This window comes from Macaca mulatta, chromosome 16 (genome assembly GCF_049350105.2).
Source record: "Macaca mulatta isolate MMU2019108-1 chromosome 16, T2T-MMU8v2.0, whole genome shotgun sequence".
Taxonomy (NCBI): domain Eukaryota; kingdom Metazoa; phylum Chordata; class Mammalia; order Primates; family Cercopithecidae; genus Macaca; species Macaca mulatta.
Genome location: NC_133421.1, coordinates 10,770,641 through 10,789,911, shown reverse-complemented (window position 1 = coordinate 10,789,911; position 19,271 = coordinate 10,770,641). Strand labels below are relative to the sequence as shown.

General features: G+C 49.1%; 1 protein-coding gene and 1 long non-coding RNA gene across 10 annotated transcripts in view; one reads left to right on the top strand and one right to left on the bottom strand.

Moving 5' to 3' along the window:
* Positions 1–18,508, bottom strand: part of LOC144335331 (uncharacterized) — an 89,470-nt gene extending 70,962 nt beyond the window's left edge. Inside the window, exons 1-3 of the long non-coding RNA XR_013406106.1 lie at positions 18,434–18,508; positions 4,875–6,560; positions 4,218–4,559 (exon numbers count right to left, since the gene is read on the bottom strand). This is a non-coding gene — a long non-coding RNA (uncharacterized LOC144335331). The remainder of the gene's footprint in view (positions 1–4,217; positions 4,560–4,874; positions 6,561–18,433) is intronic.
* The window catches only part of STX8 (syntaxin 8), a 380,941-nt gene that overhangs the window by 303,444 nt on the left and 58,226 nt on the right, over positions 1–19,271 (top strand).

Here is a 19,271-nt window from a genome sequence, read left to right as displayed (position 1 = left end):
GATGGATAGGATCATGGGGTAGGTAGAAACCATAACCGCCTTGACTCACACCTCAGCCAGAACTCTGATCTAGAAAGATGCCGTTTGAAAGGGCTGTAGGCACACCATGAAGCATGACTGGCGAAGCCTTAATAATAACAAAAGTGAGTGTTTATTGAGCATTTACTATGTCACTGACGTTATTGCAGCACATTATATATACTACTTTATACTATTCCCATCTTATTTTGTTTTTTTTTTTTTTTTTGAGATGGAGTCTCACTTTGTCACCCCGGCTGCAGTGTGGTGGCACAATCTCAGCTCGCCTTCTCTGCCTCCTGGGTTCAAGCAGTTCTCCTGCCTCAGCCTCCCAAATAGCTGGGATTACAGGCGTGCACCACCACACTCGGCTAATTTTTGTATTTTTAGTAGAGACAGGGTTTCTCCATGTTGGTCAGGCTAATCTCGAACTCTTGACCTCGTGATCTGCCTGCCTCAGCCTCTCAAAGTGCTGGGATCACAGGCGTGAGCCACCCCACCTGGCCTGTTATCTTCATCTTATAGGTGAGGTCCAGACGGGTTAAACGGTTGGCTCATGATCACACAGAGGGGAAGTGAAGTAGCCAGACAGTCCACTCTCCAGCAGACTTACACCTCTAAGCAAAGAGAAGTTGCCAGGGTATGTAAATAGGTAAGGGTGGGAACAGTTGAACTCTATTGACCAGGGAGAAGGCACTAAAGGAAAGACAGAGAATAGCAATGTCTCCCTGCGTCAGTGAAGCCAGCCCTTCACTTAGAGGTGATGGGGGAAAATAGGAAGGCAGAAGAACTCCACCTAGGAGGTAATAGACAAAGGAAAGAAGTTTTCATGGACGCTTGGAGTGAAAGTGGAAATATACCAAGGAAGGGACCCCAGAGGTCCTGGTGAACCACTCAGCCCTGGTAGGCTGGAGCTCAAGAGGATGGTTGAGTCATCAGAAGTGAAAGAAGTGGAAGTTGTAAAGAGACCCTTGACTTGAACAGCCAAGTAATGATGATTTTGTTGGTTTCTGTGACTTAGGGACATTATAAAGAAATTGTTGGGCCAGGCGCGGTGACTCACGCTTGTAGTCCCTGCACTTTGGGAGGCCGAGGCGGGCACATTACTTGAGGTCAGGAGTCCAAGACCAGCTTGGCCAACATGGTGAAACACCATCTCTACTAAAAATACAAAAATTAGCCAGGCATTGTGGTGCGCACCTGTAGTCCCGGCTACTTGGGAGGCTGAAGCAGGAGAATCGCTTGAACCTGGGAGGCAGAGCTTACAGTGAGCCGAGATCGTGCCACTGCACTCCAGCCTGGTGACAGAGCGAGACTCCGTCTCAAAAAAAAAAAAAGAAATTGTTGTATTCTTGAAGACTTTGTTTAAACAAATGTCTATATCACTCGTGCATTTGAGTTTTTTAGGACTTTTCTTTTTACTGGAGAAAGTTATGAACAAAGCCAAGGTGATCAAATCCCTTCCAGAACAGTGGTTGAGATCTGACCTCCACCCAAGCCAGCAAGCAGGTAACAGATCTGGGCAGGAAGGCCTTATCTGTACCTTAAGAAGACCAAGTGAGGTTAACATGCAGAGGAGGGATGGCAAAACCAGAGTAGGTGGCACATTTGACACTTTTCATAAGAAAATGACTTTCTTGTCTGACTTTTTGGTAGAAAATTCTCATGAGTAAGTACCGGTTATGGTCATTTCCCCAGAGCTAACATGAGACTGTAATGATTAAAATATGAATTGTGATTCAGTTACTCTAATCTTATATTCAGTACCATTCAATGAGACTGGAAAAGAAGCACCCCTTTATATCCAGGAAACTGTCAGAAAGGACCACTGAGAGCAGACTGCAGAGCGTGTTAGACTAGACAGCAACAGAGCCACTGCATTGAGGCCTGCCACGTAAACACACGCCCACTCCCAAACAGCTTGGATTTCCAATGTGAGATGGGAATGGGTGGGAAATCGCCAAGGCAGAAAGGCCTCAAGCCAATTCTGCAATTAGCCAATAGCCCGTACTGGCCTCCACGTTCATTTAGATAAATTTTGAAATCATCGGCAAACTGTGGAGCCAGATTCTTTCTTTGCGAGGAGAAAGTCAGACGGTGTAAACCTGCGTAGCGCCATGAGGTAAGCATGTGGAACAAGCTCTGCTTCCCACCCCCTGCAAGGACACCCCTGACTGTGTGTGGCCTGGCGTGGTCCTCGCTGGCAGTGGGGAGAGGGGTCCCTGCTGGGGCTGGCGACTGGATCCAGGACCTAGCAGCCCTACCTCGAGGCCCTGCTTCCAGGCTCACCTCCATCTTAGCGAAACCTGCAGAGGGGATGTTAATTAGCGAGGACTGGCGCTCAGGGAGTTGGGGGAGCTCTTAGCCCTCTCCCTTCCAAGAAATATGACCTTTTGGACCCAAAAAGGGGAATTGGGCTCCAGTCGCTCTCATTCGAGGCAGTCGGAGTGCTTCCCACGTATCTCATTTATCCTCATGACACCCCAGAGAGGTAAGTTTGTTTGAGATTTATACAAAGTTATGATTATGCCTATAGATTCCAGTTCCTGCCTCTATGTCATTCTAAACCTCAAGTCTCATCCCCATCTCACTTTTCCTAACATAACTAAACCCTTCGGGGAATGAAACGTCTCAGGCTTTCGCCTCGCCAAAGGGCAGTTTCCCCCCCTTCCTTCTTTGTTGTTGTTAAGTTTGATTTATTGCTTCGCATTCTAGCCAGGCTCGATGGATGTTCGGAATATTATAAATAATGTGGATTGAAAAGATTGTGCTGAAACGTTTATTGCATTCTTAGAAAGAGAACAAGGAATGGTGCGGAGAGTGCGGCAGTGGGGAAGGAGGGGCGTGAGGAAGGTGGGAAGGGGAATCCTGCTCCTAGGATAGTTTAGTGTGTCAATAAAAGACAGTGCTCAGAAGGGAAAGAACTTATATTGCAATCATGCTATCAAGAATGCACAAGTGTTCCAGCGGGCGTAAAGAATATACTTCAAGAATGTAAGGACCATAAGGAACTAATCATTAGACGATTCTCTGTCTCATTTCCTCACCCACGGTGCTCAAAGAAGGCCAGCAATAGAGAGGCTGTCTGTGCTTTAAAACTAGCTCGCCAGCACACTAGCTTCGGGGTACCCTCTGGGAGGGCAGACAGCTGTGGCTAGCTGTGTGTGAGTGACAAGGCATCTCCTTGCAACTTATTTTGCACCTTAAAATCTGGAATCTTTATTCTTCAGGTGCTCTAGAAATATAAATGTTATCCAAGGTTGGGATCCCTGATGCGGGGAAATCCACACTGGCTTGCGGGCATCCAGAGATCCCATTTCAAGCTGAAATCCTACCAGCTATTTCCTGCCAGGTAGTTCTCTGGTCCTTGTTCCTTCTCAGGGCCTTTCCTCGGGCTTCTGTGAGGAAGAAGGCAGCGTCCTTAGCGGCCAAGGCCATCTGTGTCAGCCTGATGCGACATAGAAAAGCCCGGCAATCTGGCAGAGATCATTCTTTGAATCCCTCTCTATTCTAAGCAAGAGCGGTCATTTGGCCACCCCAGCTGCTGCTGTTGGTCCCACACACCCCCTCAGAACAGAACTATCTTTGTCAAGAGGAAATGAGGCTGAGGGATATTGGCGTGGGGGTGGATTAGGACAGCAAGAGAGCTTTGTGTCAAACACATCCCAGGCTGCTCCCCTTCTCAGGGTGCGTCATCAGCGGGGACAGTCACTGGGTACCTGCTTTGCCCCCAGGACAGCGACTTTCCCACCAGCTAGGGAGCCCTGGCCCATTATCCATATTTATAGTAGCCAGAGAAAGCCACAGCTGCTTCCATCATGGTAATAGGTGATATTTTACTGTATGGTGTGAAGAATTGCTTCAGCACCAGAGGAGTCACATGGAGGGCTTGTTAAAACAGGTTTCTGGGTAGGACCCTTGGAGTTGAATGTCTGTCTTTTCTTTTTTCTTTTTTTTTTTTTTGAGACAGAGTCTTGCTCTGTAGCCAGGCTGGAATGCAGTGGCACGATCTCGACTCACTGCAACCTCTGCTTCCCGGGTTCAAGTGATTCTCCTGCCTCAGCCTCCCAAGTAGCTGGGACTACAAGTGTGTGCGCCACCACACCCAGCTAATTTTTGTATTTTTAGTAGATTCAGGGTTTCACCGTGTTGGCCGGGATGGTCTCGATCTGTTGACTTCGTGATCCACCCTCCTCAACCTCCCAAAGTGCTAGGATTACAGGCATGAGCCACTGCACCCGGCCGCATTTCTTTCTTTTTTGAGTCAGGGTCTCAGTCTGTCACCCAGGCTGGAGTGCAGGTGTGCCTCTCGGCTCACTGCAACCTCCACTTCCCGGGTTCAAGCGATTCTCATCCTTCAGCCTCCTGAGTAATTGGAATTACAGGCACACACCATCATGCCCAGCTAATTTTTGTATTTTCAGTAGAGATGAAGTTTCACCATGTTGGCCAGGCTGGTCTCGAACTCATGACCTCAAGTTATCCGCCTGCCTCGGCCTCCCAAAGTTTTGGGATTACAGGCATGAGCCACCGTGCCCAGCCTGAAGTTGTATTTTTTTGGTTGTTGTTGTTGAGACGGAGTCTCGCTCTGTCGCCCGGGCTGGAGTGCAGTGGCCGGATCTCAGCTCACTGCAAGCTCCGCCTCCCGGGTTTACGCCATTCTCCTGCTTCAGCCTCCCGTGTAGCTGGGACTACAGGCGCCCGCCACCTCGCCCGGCTAATTTTTTTTTTGTATTTTTAGTAGAGACGGGGTTTCACCGTGTTAGCCAGGATGGTCTCGATCTCCTGACCTCGTGATCCGCCCGTCTCAGCCTCCCAAAGTGCTAGGATTACAGGCTTGAGCCACCGCGCCCGGCCCTGAAGTTGTATTTTTAACAAGCTCTTTGGTGATCTGTGCTCCCGGTCCCAGCTCACACTGTGAATTGCCATGCTGTAAACATAAACCTTTCTGTCATTAGGTGATTTTTGGTAGCTTTTTGAGAACGTCTCCCAATAGAGAGTGATAAAAAAGTACAAGGAATGAATGAAACGTGAACTGAGGCGGTTTGTTCAATACAAAATGGGCCCATTTGGTTGAAATTCTGAGTCTGCATCACCTCTGATAGGAACCCATGAGCATCTGGTGAAATCCCAACATTTCACTCCAATGCAACGCTGTTCATTTAATTGCAAAGTAAGTACAGAACATATTCTCCTAGAATTTTAAATTCAGATCACTAATGGAGAATGTATTGATTTTGAATTTAGCAATACCAACTGTACTTACTTTACTTGAACCCTTTATAGTTCTTTAAAACCACTACTCCTTGATTACCTATTCTGTTGATAGTTTATATGCTTTCATTTGTTCATTTCTTCAATCATTCATTCATTTCTTTAACACATATTTACTGAGCACTTAACTACGTGCCAAGTACTGTTCTAGCTGCTGGAATGTTCCCACGTTAACTACCATCAAGTAAGAAAGTCCTTTGAAATTCCTACTGCTGACTACTCATATTCCAGGTATTATAGTATTTGAGTCTAAGCTATGAGCTGCTATCCAATCAACAAAAACATAAATATATGTTGCATATGTATTATGTGGCCTCTGTGCTAGGCACAAGAGGAGACACAGACATTGGAAACACATGGCCTGTTATTTAACCCCAAAGAATTTATGGGCCATCAGGGAAGGTAAATCATGAATCCAATTAATTGTTAGTTTAACCAAATAGCATGTTAATTTCTGCACTGCGTGTGTTTCGTATACAGAAGCAGCCTAGAAAAGCAGTCCTAGGATTGCCCTGGGCATGGGGGAAGAGGTGTCCCTGAGGGAGGCGTGTTTTCAAGCTGAGGCCTCAAGCCAGTGCCGGTGTGCTGGGTGCGGAGAAGCTGGCAGAGGGCCCCAAAGCAGTGTGAACGATCCCTGCCAAGGCACAGAGGTGTGAGAGAGTGTGGCATGCTCGGAGAGGGAGGCCAAGGCGGGGAAACTGGATCGTTTCGTTAGGAATGTGTCGTAATTCAACTTTTTAATGTTGCTTTGAAATGACTTCTGAAATCTCTGACAGACCATGTTTAATATAAGCCAGCCAATATTGCAAAGCCAAATCTGACCTTTTGGGTTGCCTATCCTACTTTTTTCCAGAAGAGTGGATCAGCAGAAGGTGATGACATCATTTTAATATTATCCTCAAACACCTTTTATTATTTGCACTAGCAGCAGACATTGGAAGGGCAGATATTTTGTGTTCTTTGCATGGCATGTGATACACACGTCCCTGGTATGAGCTCGAATATGCTAATATGTAACCTCTGACACTCAGCTGTGGCCATCAATCTGCCTGTTTCCAGGACGGTGTCTTGAGAGTCTGTTTAAACCCTTACTCTGAAGCATCTTATGGGAAAGGAAGAGGAGAAGGATGTGTAACCCAGTTGCCTCATCCTCAGAAGCGACGCTCCAGATGCACTCATTTCCCAGTCTTTCCGCTCTGCCACAGTGACTCCTTGGACCTCAAATACTTCTACGGATCCTTCTTGCCGATAGAATCCATGCACAACAGCTTTTACACCAACCGCGTTCTAGAATTGATGGCTTGGGATCTTGTCCACTTGTTTTCAGTAGGCTCAGTGGTGGCACTGTTGAATCTGCCCACATCGCCTGCAGGTCTGCGTCTCAGAGCTGAGTAGGGGTTGGAGGGCACCAGTTCTGGCTCTGACTTTTCACTTAGGAACGCCAGCTGTTTGCTGCCACACTAACAGCCAACTATTTGCTGCCACACTGACAGCCAACTCCAAAATGGCAGCCTCCCTATATGAAGGACCAGTTTTAGGGATCCTCAGATAATCTGCTGTTCACAGGAGGATATAGAGTGGCGAATTGTTTGAGGATAGTACTGAACGGGGGGACATCACTGCGGCCTCATCCCCCAAGATGATGGACAGGCTCTTGCACTGTGGAGTGTGAATACACCTGTTTTCCTACCATATGCTCGAGGTCAGGGCTCAGCAGCCTGACCGCCCCTGTTGCCCTTGTGTATTTCCTAGATCAAACTCTAAGTCCCGATGCCACTTTTGGTAAAAGGCCCCTTTTCCACGATCCGGTGACAAGCAAGTTTGAAGTCTGTTTTTTGTTTTTTGTTTGTTTGTTTTTTGTTTTTGTTGTTGTTGTTCTTACTCCACCAATCTTCGTGGTGCCCACGGGGCTCACAACTCTGAGGCTCTCGTGCTGCTCCTAGTGAAAAGTTAGCAGTTGACCAGTGTGCCGGGTCGGTTGCGCCCTAGTTCTGCCATTAAGCAACTCACTGCAGCAATATCCTTAAGTTAGGGTTCCAAGGCCTAGAGAGGAGAGGACATGAGAGGGTCTGGGTAGAAGATGCATATTCCCGTCTGTGAGAACAAATCTGAATGGCCTTTTATTGAAATCCTCTTAATTTAAGCTTCTTTTTTTCTTTGTAGGCGGAGTTTTGCTCTTGTTCCCCAGGCTGGAGTGCAATGGCGCGATAGCTCAGCTCACTGCAACCTCCGCCTCCCGGGTTCAAGTGATTCTCCTGCCTCGGCCTCCTGAGCAGCTGAGATTACAGGCGCCGGCCGCCACACCCAGCTAATTCTTTTGTATTTTTAGTAGAGATGGGATTTCACCATGTTGACCAGGCTGGTCTCGAACTCCTGACCTCAGATGATCCACCTGCCTCTGGCTCCCAAAGTGCTGGGGTTACAGGCGTGAGCCACGGCGCCCGGTGAATGTAAGCATTTTTATACATATAGGTATACAGGCTGTTGGAGAATTTTGTGAGTGCATAAATCTCGAAGTCTGTTTTCATGATAGAGTCTGTAGAGTGAGGTAGAGGAGGTTTTCAAGAAGAGCCTGGCAGCCACGTTTGGTTGCGCTGAGAGCCGTCACGCCCGGCGGCGGGAGGCTGCTGCGTTCAGCTCAGAGGTCCCGCTGGTGCTGTGGTGTCACACAACAAGGGGGATGTGGGCGGCATTGAGCACTGAAGGCCATCACACACGGCTAAGGGTCATAGCACCTTCTATCCAAAGATTGGAGGTCGGGAATGCCACGCTGGTAGCAAGAACAGTTTCCAGCAGGCGAGACTAGCAGCTAATCTCGGTTAAGAAGATACCATGAGCCGGGTAGTACGCTCGGCACTCAGCATTTTATCTCTTTTTGTCTCCGTGATGGCTGTGAAAGCGGAGGGTTATGATTCTCCCGCTTTTCGGCATAGAGGACTGGGTCGCTTACTCAAATGACAGCGCCATGGTCTGAACACGTGCAGTCTGCCCCCGCAGCCCATGGTGTTTCAGCTCTTACACCATACAGCTTCCGAAGACGGAAACCCTGTACTCACACACGCGTTCACCCTTTCACCCTTTCACCCTTTCACGCTCTCTGTCATTTTGCCGCATACGTGGGAAGTGACACACAGTGTTGGAAGCCAGTGGGCCAGGGAGCTTCAGACTGCGGAATGTTGACCACTTGAAAGTAGAGATGACCTTTTGAACACAGGAAAGCCCATTTTTTCTGCCTCGACAAAGGGGACAGGCTTCAGAGGCACACTGAATAACTATGACAGATGTTGTGGTTACTTGGGAAAAGACTCGGCTGAAAGCGAAAGGCCCACGTCTGGCCGCTCTCTCGCCAGCCCCTTATTTTTCTTTTCTCCCACGGCCCTTAAACAGTCATCTTTCTTCTGCCCTCGCCACCGTGGCCGTTGGTTATATATAGTTCACGTCACCTTGGAGGCCAAAGGAATGTGGAGATGAGTTGGGGGCCGAAGTAGCCTCCAGGATGACAGTGGCTCTCCACCCAGAGCACCAGAAGTGGCACTAGTGATCCCACCTTACTGGAAATGCATTTACCCGAATTCTTATACACTCTTGGTGACATCGCGTGTCTACTATTTCATCCTACTTCCACCACCATGACCTGGCTTCCTCTCGATTTCAGCCACCAGCTGGTGGCCAGCACTTTGCAGCTCTCAGCCAGCACGGCACTGAAGTGAAACGGCCACTAATACAGGCAAGCGTCATCAGTCTCAGAAGCACACTTCTCATCTGGGCGTAGAACAGTCCAGAAGGGCCATCTGAGGAAGAGCTGCTGTCCAGGAGGTGGCTCACTGCTTCTCACTTCAGAAAGGACCCCATGTCCTCACAGACCAAGCAGGCTTCAGTTCGCTGGCTGGGGCACCCCTGTTCTGGAAAGTGCTGGCACCCACTGCCAACTTCTTCCTGTCCAACTCTCCTTTTTCTCCACTCCATAATAACACCCCTCTCTGTTTCCAGTTGTCATTACATCACCCTTCATTCCAACCAACTTTCGTAATGTGTTATTTCTTAGCCTACATCTTATTAACGTTTAAGGATGGCAGTTGCCTGATGGCGTGTAGGAAGGCACCCTAGTCTTACCCGCAGCGTTTCCAAATCCCACTCTAGGGTGTCTGGTTTCTGGACCGTATCAGCACTCCCTCCCCAGTACCCCAGGACTCAAGGGAAAGGGGGTGTGTGACTTTCAGCCACTCCGTGTGATGCACAATAGGGCAAGAGGAGCTGGATTTTCATTCTAGCACTTACCACCTTCTAGTCCACTACATTGGTTACTGATTGGGGTTTTTGTCTGTCTTCACACACTGAAGCCCCCCTCCAACGCCCCCAACAAACACACACTAGGATGTCAATTCGGTGAGGCCAGAGCTTCTTGTCTGGTTCATTGTTGTAGCCCCAGTGCCTAGAACAGTGCCTGGTAGGTGCTTAAGCAACATGTGTTCGATCAAAAGCCACAAGGGACACAGAGCATACCAGTGTTATTTCTGCTTTCCCAACCGCGTCAGGAGTGAGGACCTTCTGTTTCATTTGTTGAAGAAACGTGTATGGAGCTGGTCAGTGTGTAATGTGTATATAATGTATACAACGTGGATAGCAAGTGCCTAGCGCCAGTCATGGTGCCGGGCATGGCTCTTGTTAGAAGCACTGTGGTGGCAGGGGCAACATGCATTTGCCCGGGACCTGCCTGAGCCAGGCCCCCAGTCGGCCCGTACACAGTGTGCCCAGGGAAGGAGGGATCCCCAGTGGGAAGGCTCTAAGCGACTGGCATGTTCCATCCAGAGTGCTCTTGTTAGCTTCGTTTCAAGAGGGGGAGCTCTCCTGCCCCCATCTGGGCCCCAGATACCTCTTGCCCTAGAACTGGAGCTCATCTCATATTGACTTTACGACATCTATAGTATGAATCAAAGATTGCTTATAAAATAATAGGATATGTGATCCTGAAAGAGAAGAGTCTGGAATTTGGGAAGGCGGCAGCCTTTTTTTTTTTTTTTTTTTTTTCCTTTTCAGACAGGGTCTCGTTCTCTCACCCCAGGCTGGAGTGCACCGGCACAGTCATGGCTCACTGTAGCCTCCACCTCCTGAGCTCAAGTAATCCTCCCACCTCAGCCTCCTGAGTACCTGGGACCGCAGGTGTGTGCCACCACACCCAGCTAATTTTATTCTTACTTTTTGGTAGAGACGAGGTCTCCCTGTGGAGCCCAGGCTGGTCTCAAACTCCTGGGCCCAAGCGATCCTCCTGCCTCAGCCTCCCAAAGTGCTGGGATTACAGGCGTCAGTCACTGCGCCCGGCCTTTCTTTTCTCATCTTCTTTATTTTCCAAAGTTACTATGATATAAGCATATTGTTTTAAATGCTTTTTCTACTTTAAAATTTAAAACCATGTGAAGCATTACTAGTTCACCAAAGATGCCCAGAAAAGGATTTGCCTTCTTGTTCTTATATTACTGCTGAGAACTGTCGTTTGCAATTTGGCAGAACTTCCCCATTCTGGTTATCTGTTGCTGTGTGTTAAAAATCAGGCTGGGTGCAGTGGCTCATGCTTGTAATCACAGCACTTTGGGAGGTCGAGGAGGGAGGACTGCTTGAGCCCAGGAGTTTGAGACCAGCCCTGGGAACACAGGGAGACCCCATCTCTACACAAAATCTAAAAATTAGCCAAGTATGGTGGCATGCACGTGTGGTCCCAGCTTCTCAGAAGGCTGAGGTGGGAGGATCACTTGAGCTCAGAAGGTGGAGGCTACAGTGAGCCGTGACCATGCCACTGCACTCCAGTCTGGGTGACAGAGTAAGACCCTGTCTCAAAAAAGGTAAAAGATCACCCCAAAATTTGGCAATGCAAAACAATTGTTTTGCTACGCTTCTCAATTCTGTGGGTTAGGAATTTGAGAAGGGCTCTGCTGGCTGGCTCTGGCTCAAGTTTTTCATGCAGTTGTAATATAGTCGGTATAGTGGTGAAGCTGGAACCCAGTGGGGCTGGCTGGGCATCTCTTGACTGTCTCTTCTCATGATCTCAGGGTCCTTCCATGTGGTCTCTCCATTTGGACTAATTGGGCTTCCTTGCAGCATGGCAGCCTTATGGCAGTTGAACTACTCACAGGGTGACTGTCCCAAACGAGCAAGGTGGAAGAAGGGTGTGTCATCTTTATGACCCAGAGTCAAAAGTCACAGAGTGTCACTTCTGCCATACTCTATTGGTGAGGTAGTCACAAAGGGCTTATCAGGTTCAAGGGGAGGGGACCCAGATCCTACCTCTTGATAGGAGCAATGTCAAAGTCACATCGTATGAAGAGTATCTGGATTGGGAGAGATAAATGCCGTCAGAAAATATAATCAGCGAGACTATCAAAATAAAAAATGCACGTACTCTTTGCTCCAGGATTCCATATGTAGGAATCTGTCCTACAGAAATTCGTGTACACATGCACAAAGGTTTATGTTCAAAGATGCTTACTGCAGCATTCCTTTTCATGGCAAAAATTTTGAAATAACCTCAAAGTCTAGTAACAGGGTATCTTTTGAACAAATTAAGGTATAAAATAGTCTGCAGCCACTAGAAAGATTGAAGGTAGGTCTGTGTAAAAGACATTTAAGACAAATTAAGTGAAAAAAGCTAGTCATTAGATACTACTTATATTAGAATTCCACATGAGATGGAGTTTCATTCTTGTTGCCCTGAAGTGCAATGGCGCGATCTCAGCTCACTGTGACCTCCGCTTCCCGGGTTTGAGTGATTCTCCTGCCTCAGCCTCCCGAGTAGCTGGGATTACAGGCATGTGCCACTATGCCCGGCTACTTTCTTTGTATTTTTAGTAGAGGATGGGGTTTCTCCATTTTGGTCAGGCTGCTCTTGAACTCCCAACCTCAGGTGATCCGCCCGCCTCAGCCTCTCAAAGTGCTGAGATTACAGGCGTGAGCCACTACACCTGGCCCTATTTGCTTTTTTAGAGACAGGATCTCACTCTGTCGCCCAGGCTGGAGTGAAGTCAACAGTTATTTCTGTTGGGACTTTAGCCCCTTCAGAGTAAGGAGGTGCAACCGAGACTGGGTGTCCTCAGAGGCAACATCTTGGGACTGTCCTTTCAAGACTAAAGTAGCAAAGCAAAAGCATGCTAGTGTGACTTTTATGTTTTTCCAATTAACTAGACACAAATGGTGATTTTTGCTGATCTCTCTGCTAAAAGATCTTGGTTGCAAAAAAGCAGAAATGACTTTGGCTCGTTTAGGTTAAAAAACATGTCATTTGGGGCCAAGCGTGGTGGCTCATGCCTGTAATCCTAGCACTTTGGGAGGCCAAGGAAGGTGGATCACAAGGTCAGGAGATCAAGACCATCCTGGCCAACATGGTGAAACCCTGTGTCTACTAAAAATACGAAAATTAGCCGGGCGTGGTTGCACACACCTGTAGTCCCAGCTACTCAGGAGGCTGAGGCAGGAGAATTGCTTGAACCCTGGAGGCAGAGGCTGCAGTGAGCCGAGATCTCGCCACTGAACTCCAGCCTGGTGACAAAGCAAGACTCCATCTCAAAAACAAACAAACAAAAAAACATGTAATTTATCTGAGTGATGTTATTTGCGGGAACCCGAGGGATGATTAAGCCAACCACGTATAAGGACAAGTGTGAACAAAGGCAGGGCCTGGGACCTCCTGAGCTAAGTTTGTGGCCCACCCCTCAAGTGTTACCATTACTGTGACAGCCTCAGCTGTGCTTAGTTCAAAATCCAAAATCTCTGGAGAAGAGAACCTGGTTGGCCCCACTTGAGATCCATCACATCAGCTATGCATATGGAGGCAGGGTTAAGTTGAACACACATGGCTACTGGACCACCCCAGGAATATGTTATTTCGAGGTATGGAACCCAGGGGCTCAATTTGGATCTGCCCCATAGTCTTTTGTGTCTTGGTCAAATGATTTCCTTTTAACCACTCAGATAAGCATTTGGTGTATAGACAAAGCCTTATCGTAGCAGCGGTGCCTCTCTGCCCTTGTAGAACTTTGGTACCAATGCCCTGGTGTCTGTCGCCCTGCCAGGTGTCCCTAATTGGTGCCAGGTAAAGTATCCAAATAGGACAAACGGAGGGGTTTGTCATGCTGAATCCACAGCCTGACTGGAAACTTGCAGGAATCTTCTGACAGTCAAGAGGGAATTGTCAAAACAAGATATCCATCACAGAGTTCCTAACTGTCTTTTCAAAGACACTTGAATTTCTGCCAGATTCCAGACAGATTCCCATTCCCAGGGGTAACACACAGCACAATGAAGGGATATTTCTTAGCAAATATTGACGTGCCAGAGAATTGGCATTAAATTACTGGCTCGACAACTCCTAATCTGCTGCTCTCGGTGGCCGATAGGAAGGATTGTCTATTTACAATTGAATTCTGCCCTTGTGGCAATCGCTGAGCTGAGCTAATTTCAAGGATGGGAAATGAATAACACCTTAAGAACACAGATGGGGCCTAGAAGCTATTCAGCACTTTCTGTGCAGGAAGCGGCAATAGTGGCAGAGTTCTTACACGCTCCCTCTAAGGAACGGCTGTCATATGCAGAGTTTCCTGTTTGTGTTGGGCGTGGGTAGAGATAGGGTTGATTTTCTGCCTTTCTCATGAGACCCGCAGATCCATGAAGAACGAGGTGTGCGTCTTTGCACCCATTGGACTCAACACACAGTAGGCGCTCAACTTGTTCAGTTCAGTTCTAGTGTGGGTGAGTCTAAGTCTCTTGGGTAAATCTTACCGGGGCTGTGCTGCTATTCAGCACCGGGGCAGCTTCACCAGCCACTCTGACCCGACTCGCCCTGGCCTGGCTGTGAGCTGTCACCTGTGGTCTCCACTGACGAAGCAGCTGCCTCACCAGAGTCCTGTGGCCATGACATTTGCTGCACGGCCACCTGACGCCCGGCCAGGTGCTCGTGCCTGGATCCCAGACCCCAGATCCCAGGAACCTGCCTTTCCCTCGGCTGTCGTCCAGCTCTCTGCCCGGTCACCCGCAGTCTTAATTCCTTTTAATTTCCTGTTTCTAGGCCAATACCTTTTTTCTCTCATCCCAACCCCCACCCTTTCCAGGTCACCTTCTCCTGATTCTCTTGCTCCCCCTGGCCCCCAGATGTCTCTCTTCACACCATTCTCTTTTCTGACAGTTGCTGCCTTCTTTCCAGTCGATTCTTTCCACGTTTCTGTGTTCCCGCAGAGCAGTGCCTCATCAGCCTGATGCTGGGCACCAGTTCAGGCTGAGGGAATTCTCTCTAGGTGGGGGCCTGGCCTTCTGGGGAGAGGGCTGAGTTTCCAGGGTGAGGAGGGTGCCGGGTGCCTCTCTCTTCCTAGTGTCACCTCAGCACAAACCCGCCCAGGCACATGAGGGACACTGGCCTGGCTTCTCTAAAGGCCACCCCAAAAGATGACAGTTTTGTTTTTTGTTTTTTGTGTTTTTTTGAGATGGAGTCTCACTCTGTCGCCCAGGCTGGAGTGCAGTGGCGCGATCTTGGCTCACTGCAAGCTCTGCCTCCCGGGTTCACGCCATTCTCCTGCCTCAGCCTCCTGAGTAGCTGGAACTACAGGCACCTGCTACCACGCCCGGCTAATTTTTTTTTTTTTTTTTTTTTTTTTTTTGTAGAGACGGGGTTTTACCATGGTCTCAATCTCCTGACCTTGTGATCTGCCCACCTCAGCCTCCCAAAGTACTGGGATTGCAGGTGTGAGCCACCGTGCCCGGCCCTTTTTTTTTTTTTTTTTTTTTTGAGACAGAGTCTCAGTCTATTGCCCAGGCTGGAGTGCAGTGGTGTGATCTCAGCTCACTGCAACCTCTGCCTCCCAGGTTGAAGCGATTTTCCTGCCTCAGCCCCCTGAGTAGCTAGGATTATAGGTGTGCGCCACCACACCTGGCTAATTTTTGTATTTTCAGTAGAGACGGGGTTTCACCATGTTGGCCCTGCTAGTCTCGAACTCCTGGCCTCAGGTGATCCACCTGCCTCGGCCTCCCAAAGTGCTGGGATCACAGGCATGAGCCACCATGCCTGTGACCTTCAGGAAGTTCTGACCTTCAGGAAGCTGGTACTTTTCAGAAGAATTTAGCCAGCCTACATTAAGCCAGCACCGGCCATGTGTCAGGCCCTAGGCTGTTACAGACATCATGCCATCCTCTCGCAGCTTTGGGAAATGTATGTGTTATCCTACGTGGCCCCTGAGGAAGCCCAAAAGCAGAGGTGTTGGGTAACTTGCTCGCAGAGGCTAGAAAGGGCGGGCTGGACTCTGCAGGCCCTTCCTCAGCCCACTGTCCTGTGTTCCTCGACCGCAATGTTGTCTAAAGGCACAGACTGTTACATTCAGTCAGCATGATACAAAACTTGAGATCCAGCTAAGATTCTATTTGGGCGCTGATTGTTTTGCCCTGTAACATGTTTCTTTGAGGAGTCACAGGCACATGTCACAGTTCGTGGCTTGCCATCTTCACCGTGCAGGACGTCCGGGGCCCACCCCGGTTGCCTCCTCCCATCCTAACCTCCCAGCTCCCCCAGTCAGGCCGAGCTCCCTGGTGCTCCCTCCCAGAGAACATGGCCATTCACCCAGCGCCACTCCTGCCGCTGGCCTCTGCCTTCCTGGGCTCACCTGAGGGAGTGTGGGATGGTCAAGCCTTAGGGGTCTCGGCTCTTCTTTTCACCCTGCTTAACTTCAGAGTCCCTATTTTCTCACTTCTAAACTGGGGGAAATTGTTGCCCTGCTAGCCTCATTGTCTGATGGTGAAAACAATATGGGAATTGAGTCCTGTCAACTTTCTGAGCGCACGTACCTAATGGCATAACAGTATGTTGATTCTTTACTTTTCTTTTTTTGTTTGTTTTTGTTCTTTCTTTCTTTCTTTCTCTTTCTTTCTTTCTTTCTTTCTTTCTTTCTTTCTTTCTTTTTCTTTCTTTCTTTCTTTCTTTCCCTTCCTTTCTTCCTTTCTTTCTTCCTTTCTTTCTTTCTTTCTTTCTTTCTTTCTTTCTTTCTTTCTTTCTTTCTCTCTCTCTCTCTCTCTCTCTCTTTCCTTCCTTCCTTCCTTCCTTCCTTCCTTCCTTCCTTCCTTCCTCCCTCCCTCCCTCCCCTCCCCTCCCCTCCCCTCCCCTCCCCTTTTCCTTTCCTCTCCTCTCCTCTCCTCTCCTCTCCCCTCCCCTCCCCTCCCCTCCCCTCCCCTCCCCTTTTCCTTTCCCCTCCCCTCCCCTCCCCTCCCCTCCCCTCCCCTCCCCTCCCCTCTCCTTTCCTTTCCTTTCTGACAGAGTCTTGCTCTGTCGCCCAGGCTGGAGTGCAGTGGCATGATCTCAGTTCACTGCAACCTCTGCCTTCCGGGTTCAAGCGATTCTCCTGCCTCAGCCTCCCGAGTGGCTGGGACTACAGGCACCCGCCACCATGCCCAGCTAATTTTTGTATTTTTAGTAAAGACAGGGTTTCACCATGTTGGCCAGGCTGGTCCCGAACTCCCGACCTCAGGTGATCCACCCGCCTCGGCCTCACAAAGTGCTGGGATTACAGGTGTGAGCCACCATGCCCGGCCTTCTTGACTTTTCTAAGAGGCAGGATCTCACTCTGTCACGCAGGCTGAGGTGCGGTGGTGCAATCACAGCTCACTGCAGCCTTGAACTCCTAGATTCCAGCAGTCCTCCCACCGCAGCCTCGCGAGTAGCTGGGATTATAGCCACGCATCACCACAGCCAGCTAATTTAAAAATATTTTTTGTAGAGGGTGGGATCTCGCATTGTTGTCCAGGCTTTTTTCTTGACTTCTGTTCCTGTGACACTACTGCTATGAATATTATTCTTTTTCTTTTTTTTTAAATTTAAATTAAAGACAGGGTTCCACCATGTTACCCAGGCTAATCTTGAATTCCTGTGCTCATGCGATCCACCTGCTGTGACCTCCCAAAGTGCTGGGATTACAGGCATTAGCCACCATGCCCGGCCACTGTGACTGTTATTTTCATTGTCATTGTTGTTATTTATGCAGCATGGCCGAACGCCCAGGCTCCCCTGCCCCTGGGTTCCTCGCCACCTTTTCTCCCACATAGCTGAATGTGTTATAAAGCCGGGTGCACCTTGTGGTTTGCTTTAACCTTCTCCTCCTCTGCCTGTGACCCCGTCCTGTGACCCCCCCCCTGCTCTGACCTCCACTTCCTCACTGGCTTTAAAAAAGTCTGGGCCTTTCGCAGTTCCTCTCACCTGATGTCCACTTGGCTGTGCTCTGCCAGCCTGCCGACCGCCGCCAGCGTTCCGCCCAGCACAGCTGCCCTTCCTGTAGCTAATAACTGACACAGAGGCTGCCAGGCATTCCACCCTGAACTTCCAACCTTTCCCGGACGCCCGCATCACCGCCGGGCCGCAGCGATTATTGCTCCCTCTGCTTCTACACTAAATGCCACCCAGGTGTTCCTCTGTTTTTGCTACTCTTCCTTCTCTTTTTGGAGAGAGTGACGTTGGATTTCTGTTGTTAAGCTGAGCGACTGGCTCTGGTGCAGGACATTTACGGAGTACCTGCCACCACTAGGCACCCATTTCAGGCAGGGTGTAATTATTATGAGGAGTAATAATTATTGTTGGGAGAGTTACCATTTATTGAGTGCCAGTTATGTTCTAGAAGTTTCATGTACTGTATCTTTCCCCAATCCTCACAACAAGCCTGTGAAGTCAGGATTTTTCACTCTTGTTTCAGAGATGGTAGAACTGAGTCCCAGAGAGTTAAACTTTCCCAGTGTGTCACAGTATACCAGTGGCAGGTTAGAAATCAGATCTTCCTGACTGTAAAATCAGTGCCCCTTCCACCACACCAGACTGCATTGATCTGTTTTTGGAGATTCTATGGCCTAAGGAAGGAATTATTAATAAAAAAAAGAACCTGGTTGGACATGCTGGCTCATGCCTGTAATCCCAGCACTTTGGAAGGCTGAGATTGGCGGATCACCTGAGGACAGGAGTCCGAGACCAGCCTGGCCAACGTAGTGAAACCCCGTCTCTACTAAAAATACAAAAATTAGCCGGGCACGGTAGTGTGCATCTGTAATCTCAGCTACTTGGGAGGCTGAGGCAAGAGAATCACTTGAACCCAGGTGGCAGACATTGCAGTGAGCTGAGATCGTGCCACTGCACTCCAGCCTGGGCAACAGAGGGAGACTCTTGTCTCACAAAATAAAAATATAATAAAATAAAAAATAAATTTAAAAGATCCTAAAAGGTGGAAGGGAGTCATTTAAGAGCAATGGCTATGCTGCAGATACCCTTCGATTCCAGGGCAGGCTGGCTGTGTACGGGCTGAGCAATCTTCACGGCCAGCATATTCATGAAATATGGAGGACAAGCCTTCAAGGCTTCGGCCCTGCCCTGGGGCGGGTGGCAAATGGGCCGAGGCTACACTCAGAGGAGAGCGGGCAGAGACTCCATTGATGAGTCAGATGCAACCCCGCGGAGCTGCAGAGGAAGGCCGGCCCGCAAAACAGAGAAAGGAAACCTGCAGAGTTGGATGCCAGGCTAAGAACAAAACAAACTCAGACAACCAGAGATGACTTTTGCCCAGTGTTTAGAAAGCATCCTTCGGGGGAAATTAAAGTGTAGAACCATGGGGCAAGATAGATTCAAGAAGGGCGTGATCAGAGGCAGGTAGGTCCTCCTCTCCACACCCCCAGTGCCTGGTTTCCCCTAGCGCAGCTGAGCAGCGGCTGCAGGAAGGCTGCCACTGTCACCCCCTGGGTCCCCCGGCAGAGCCCACGCAGCCCTGGAGTGGGCAGGTCTGGGCAGAGACCTCAAGCATAGCCACCATTCTCCAGCCGCTCAATCTGGAAATCAGAATGTAAATACGCTCACCTTCTCTGCACGGCGTCTACTCTTTTCTCCGTGTATTTGCCCAGTCGTGGGATTAAAGGGAACATTTACATGAACTTTTGAAGATAAATATTCCAGTTTTGTCTCTTCTCCTGCTTATTCCCCACCT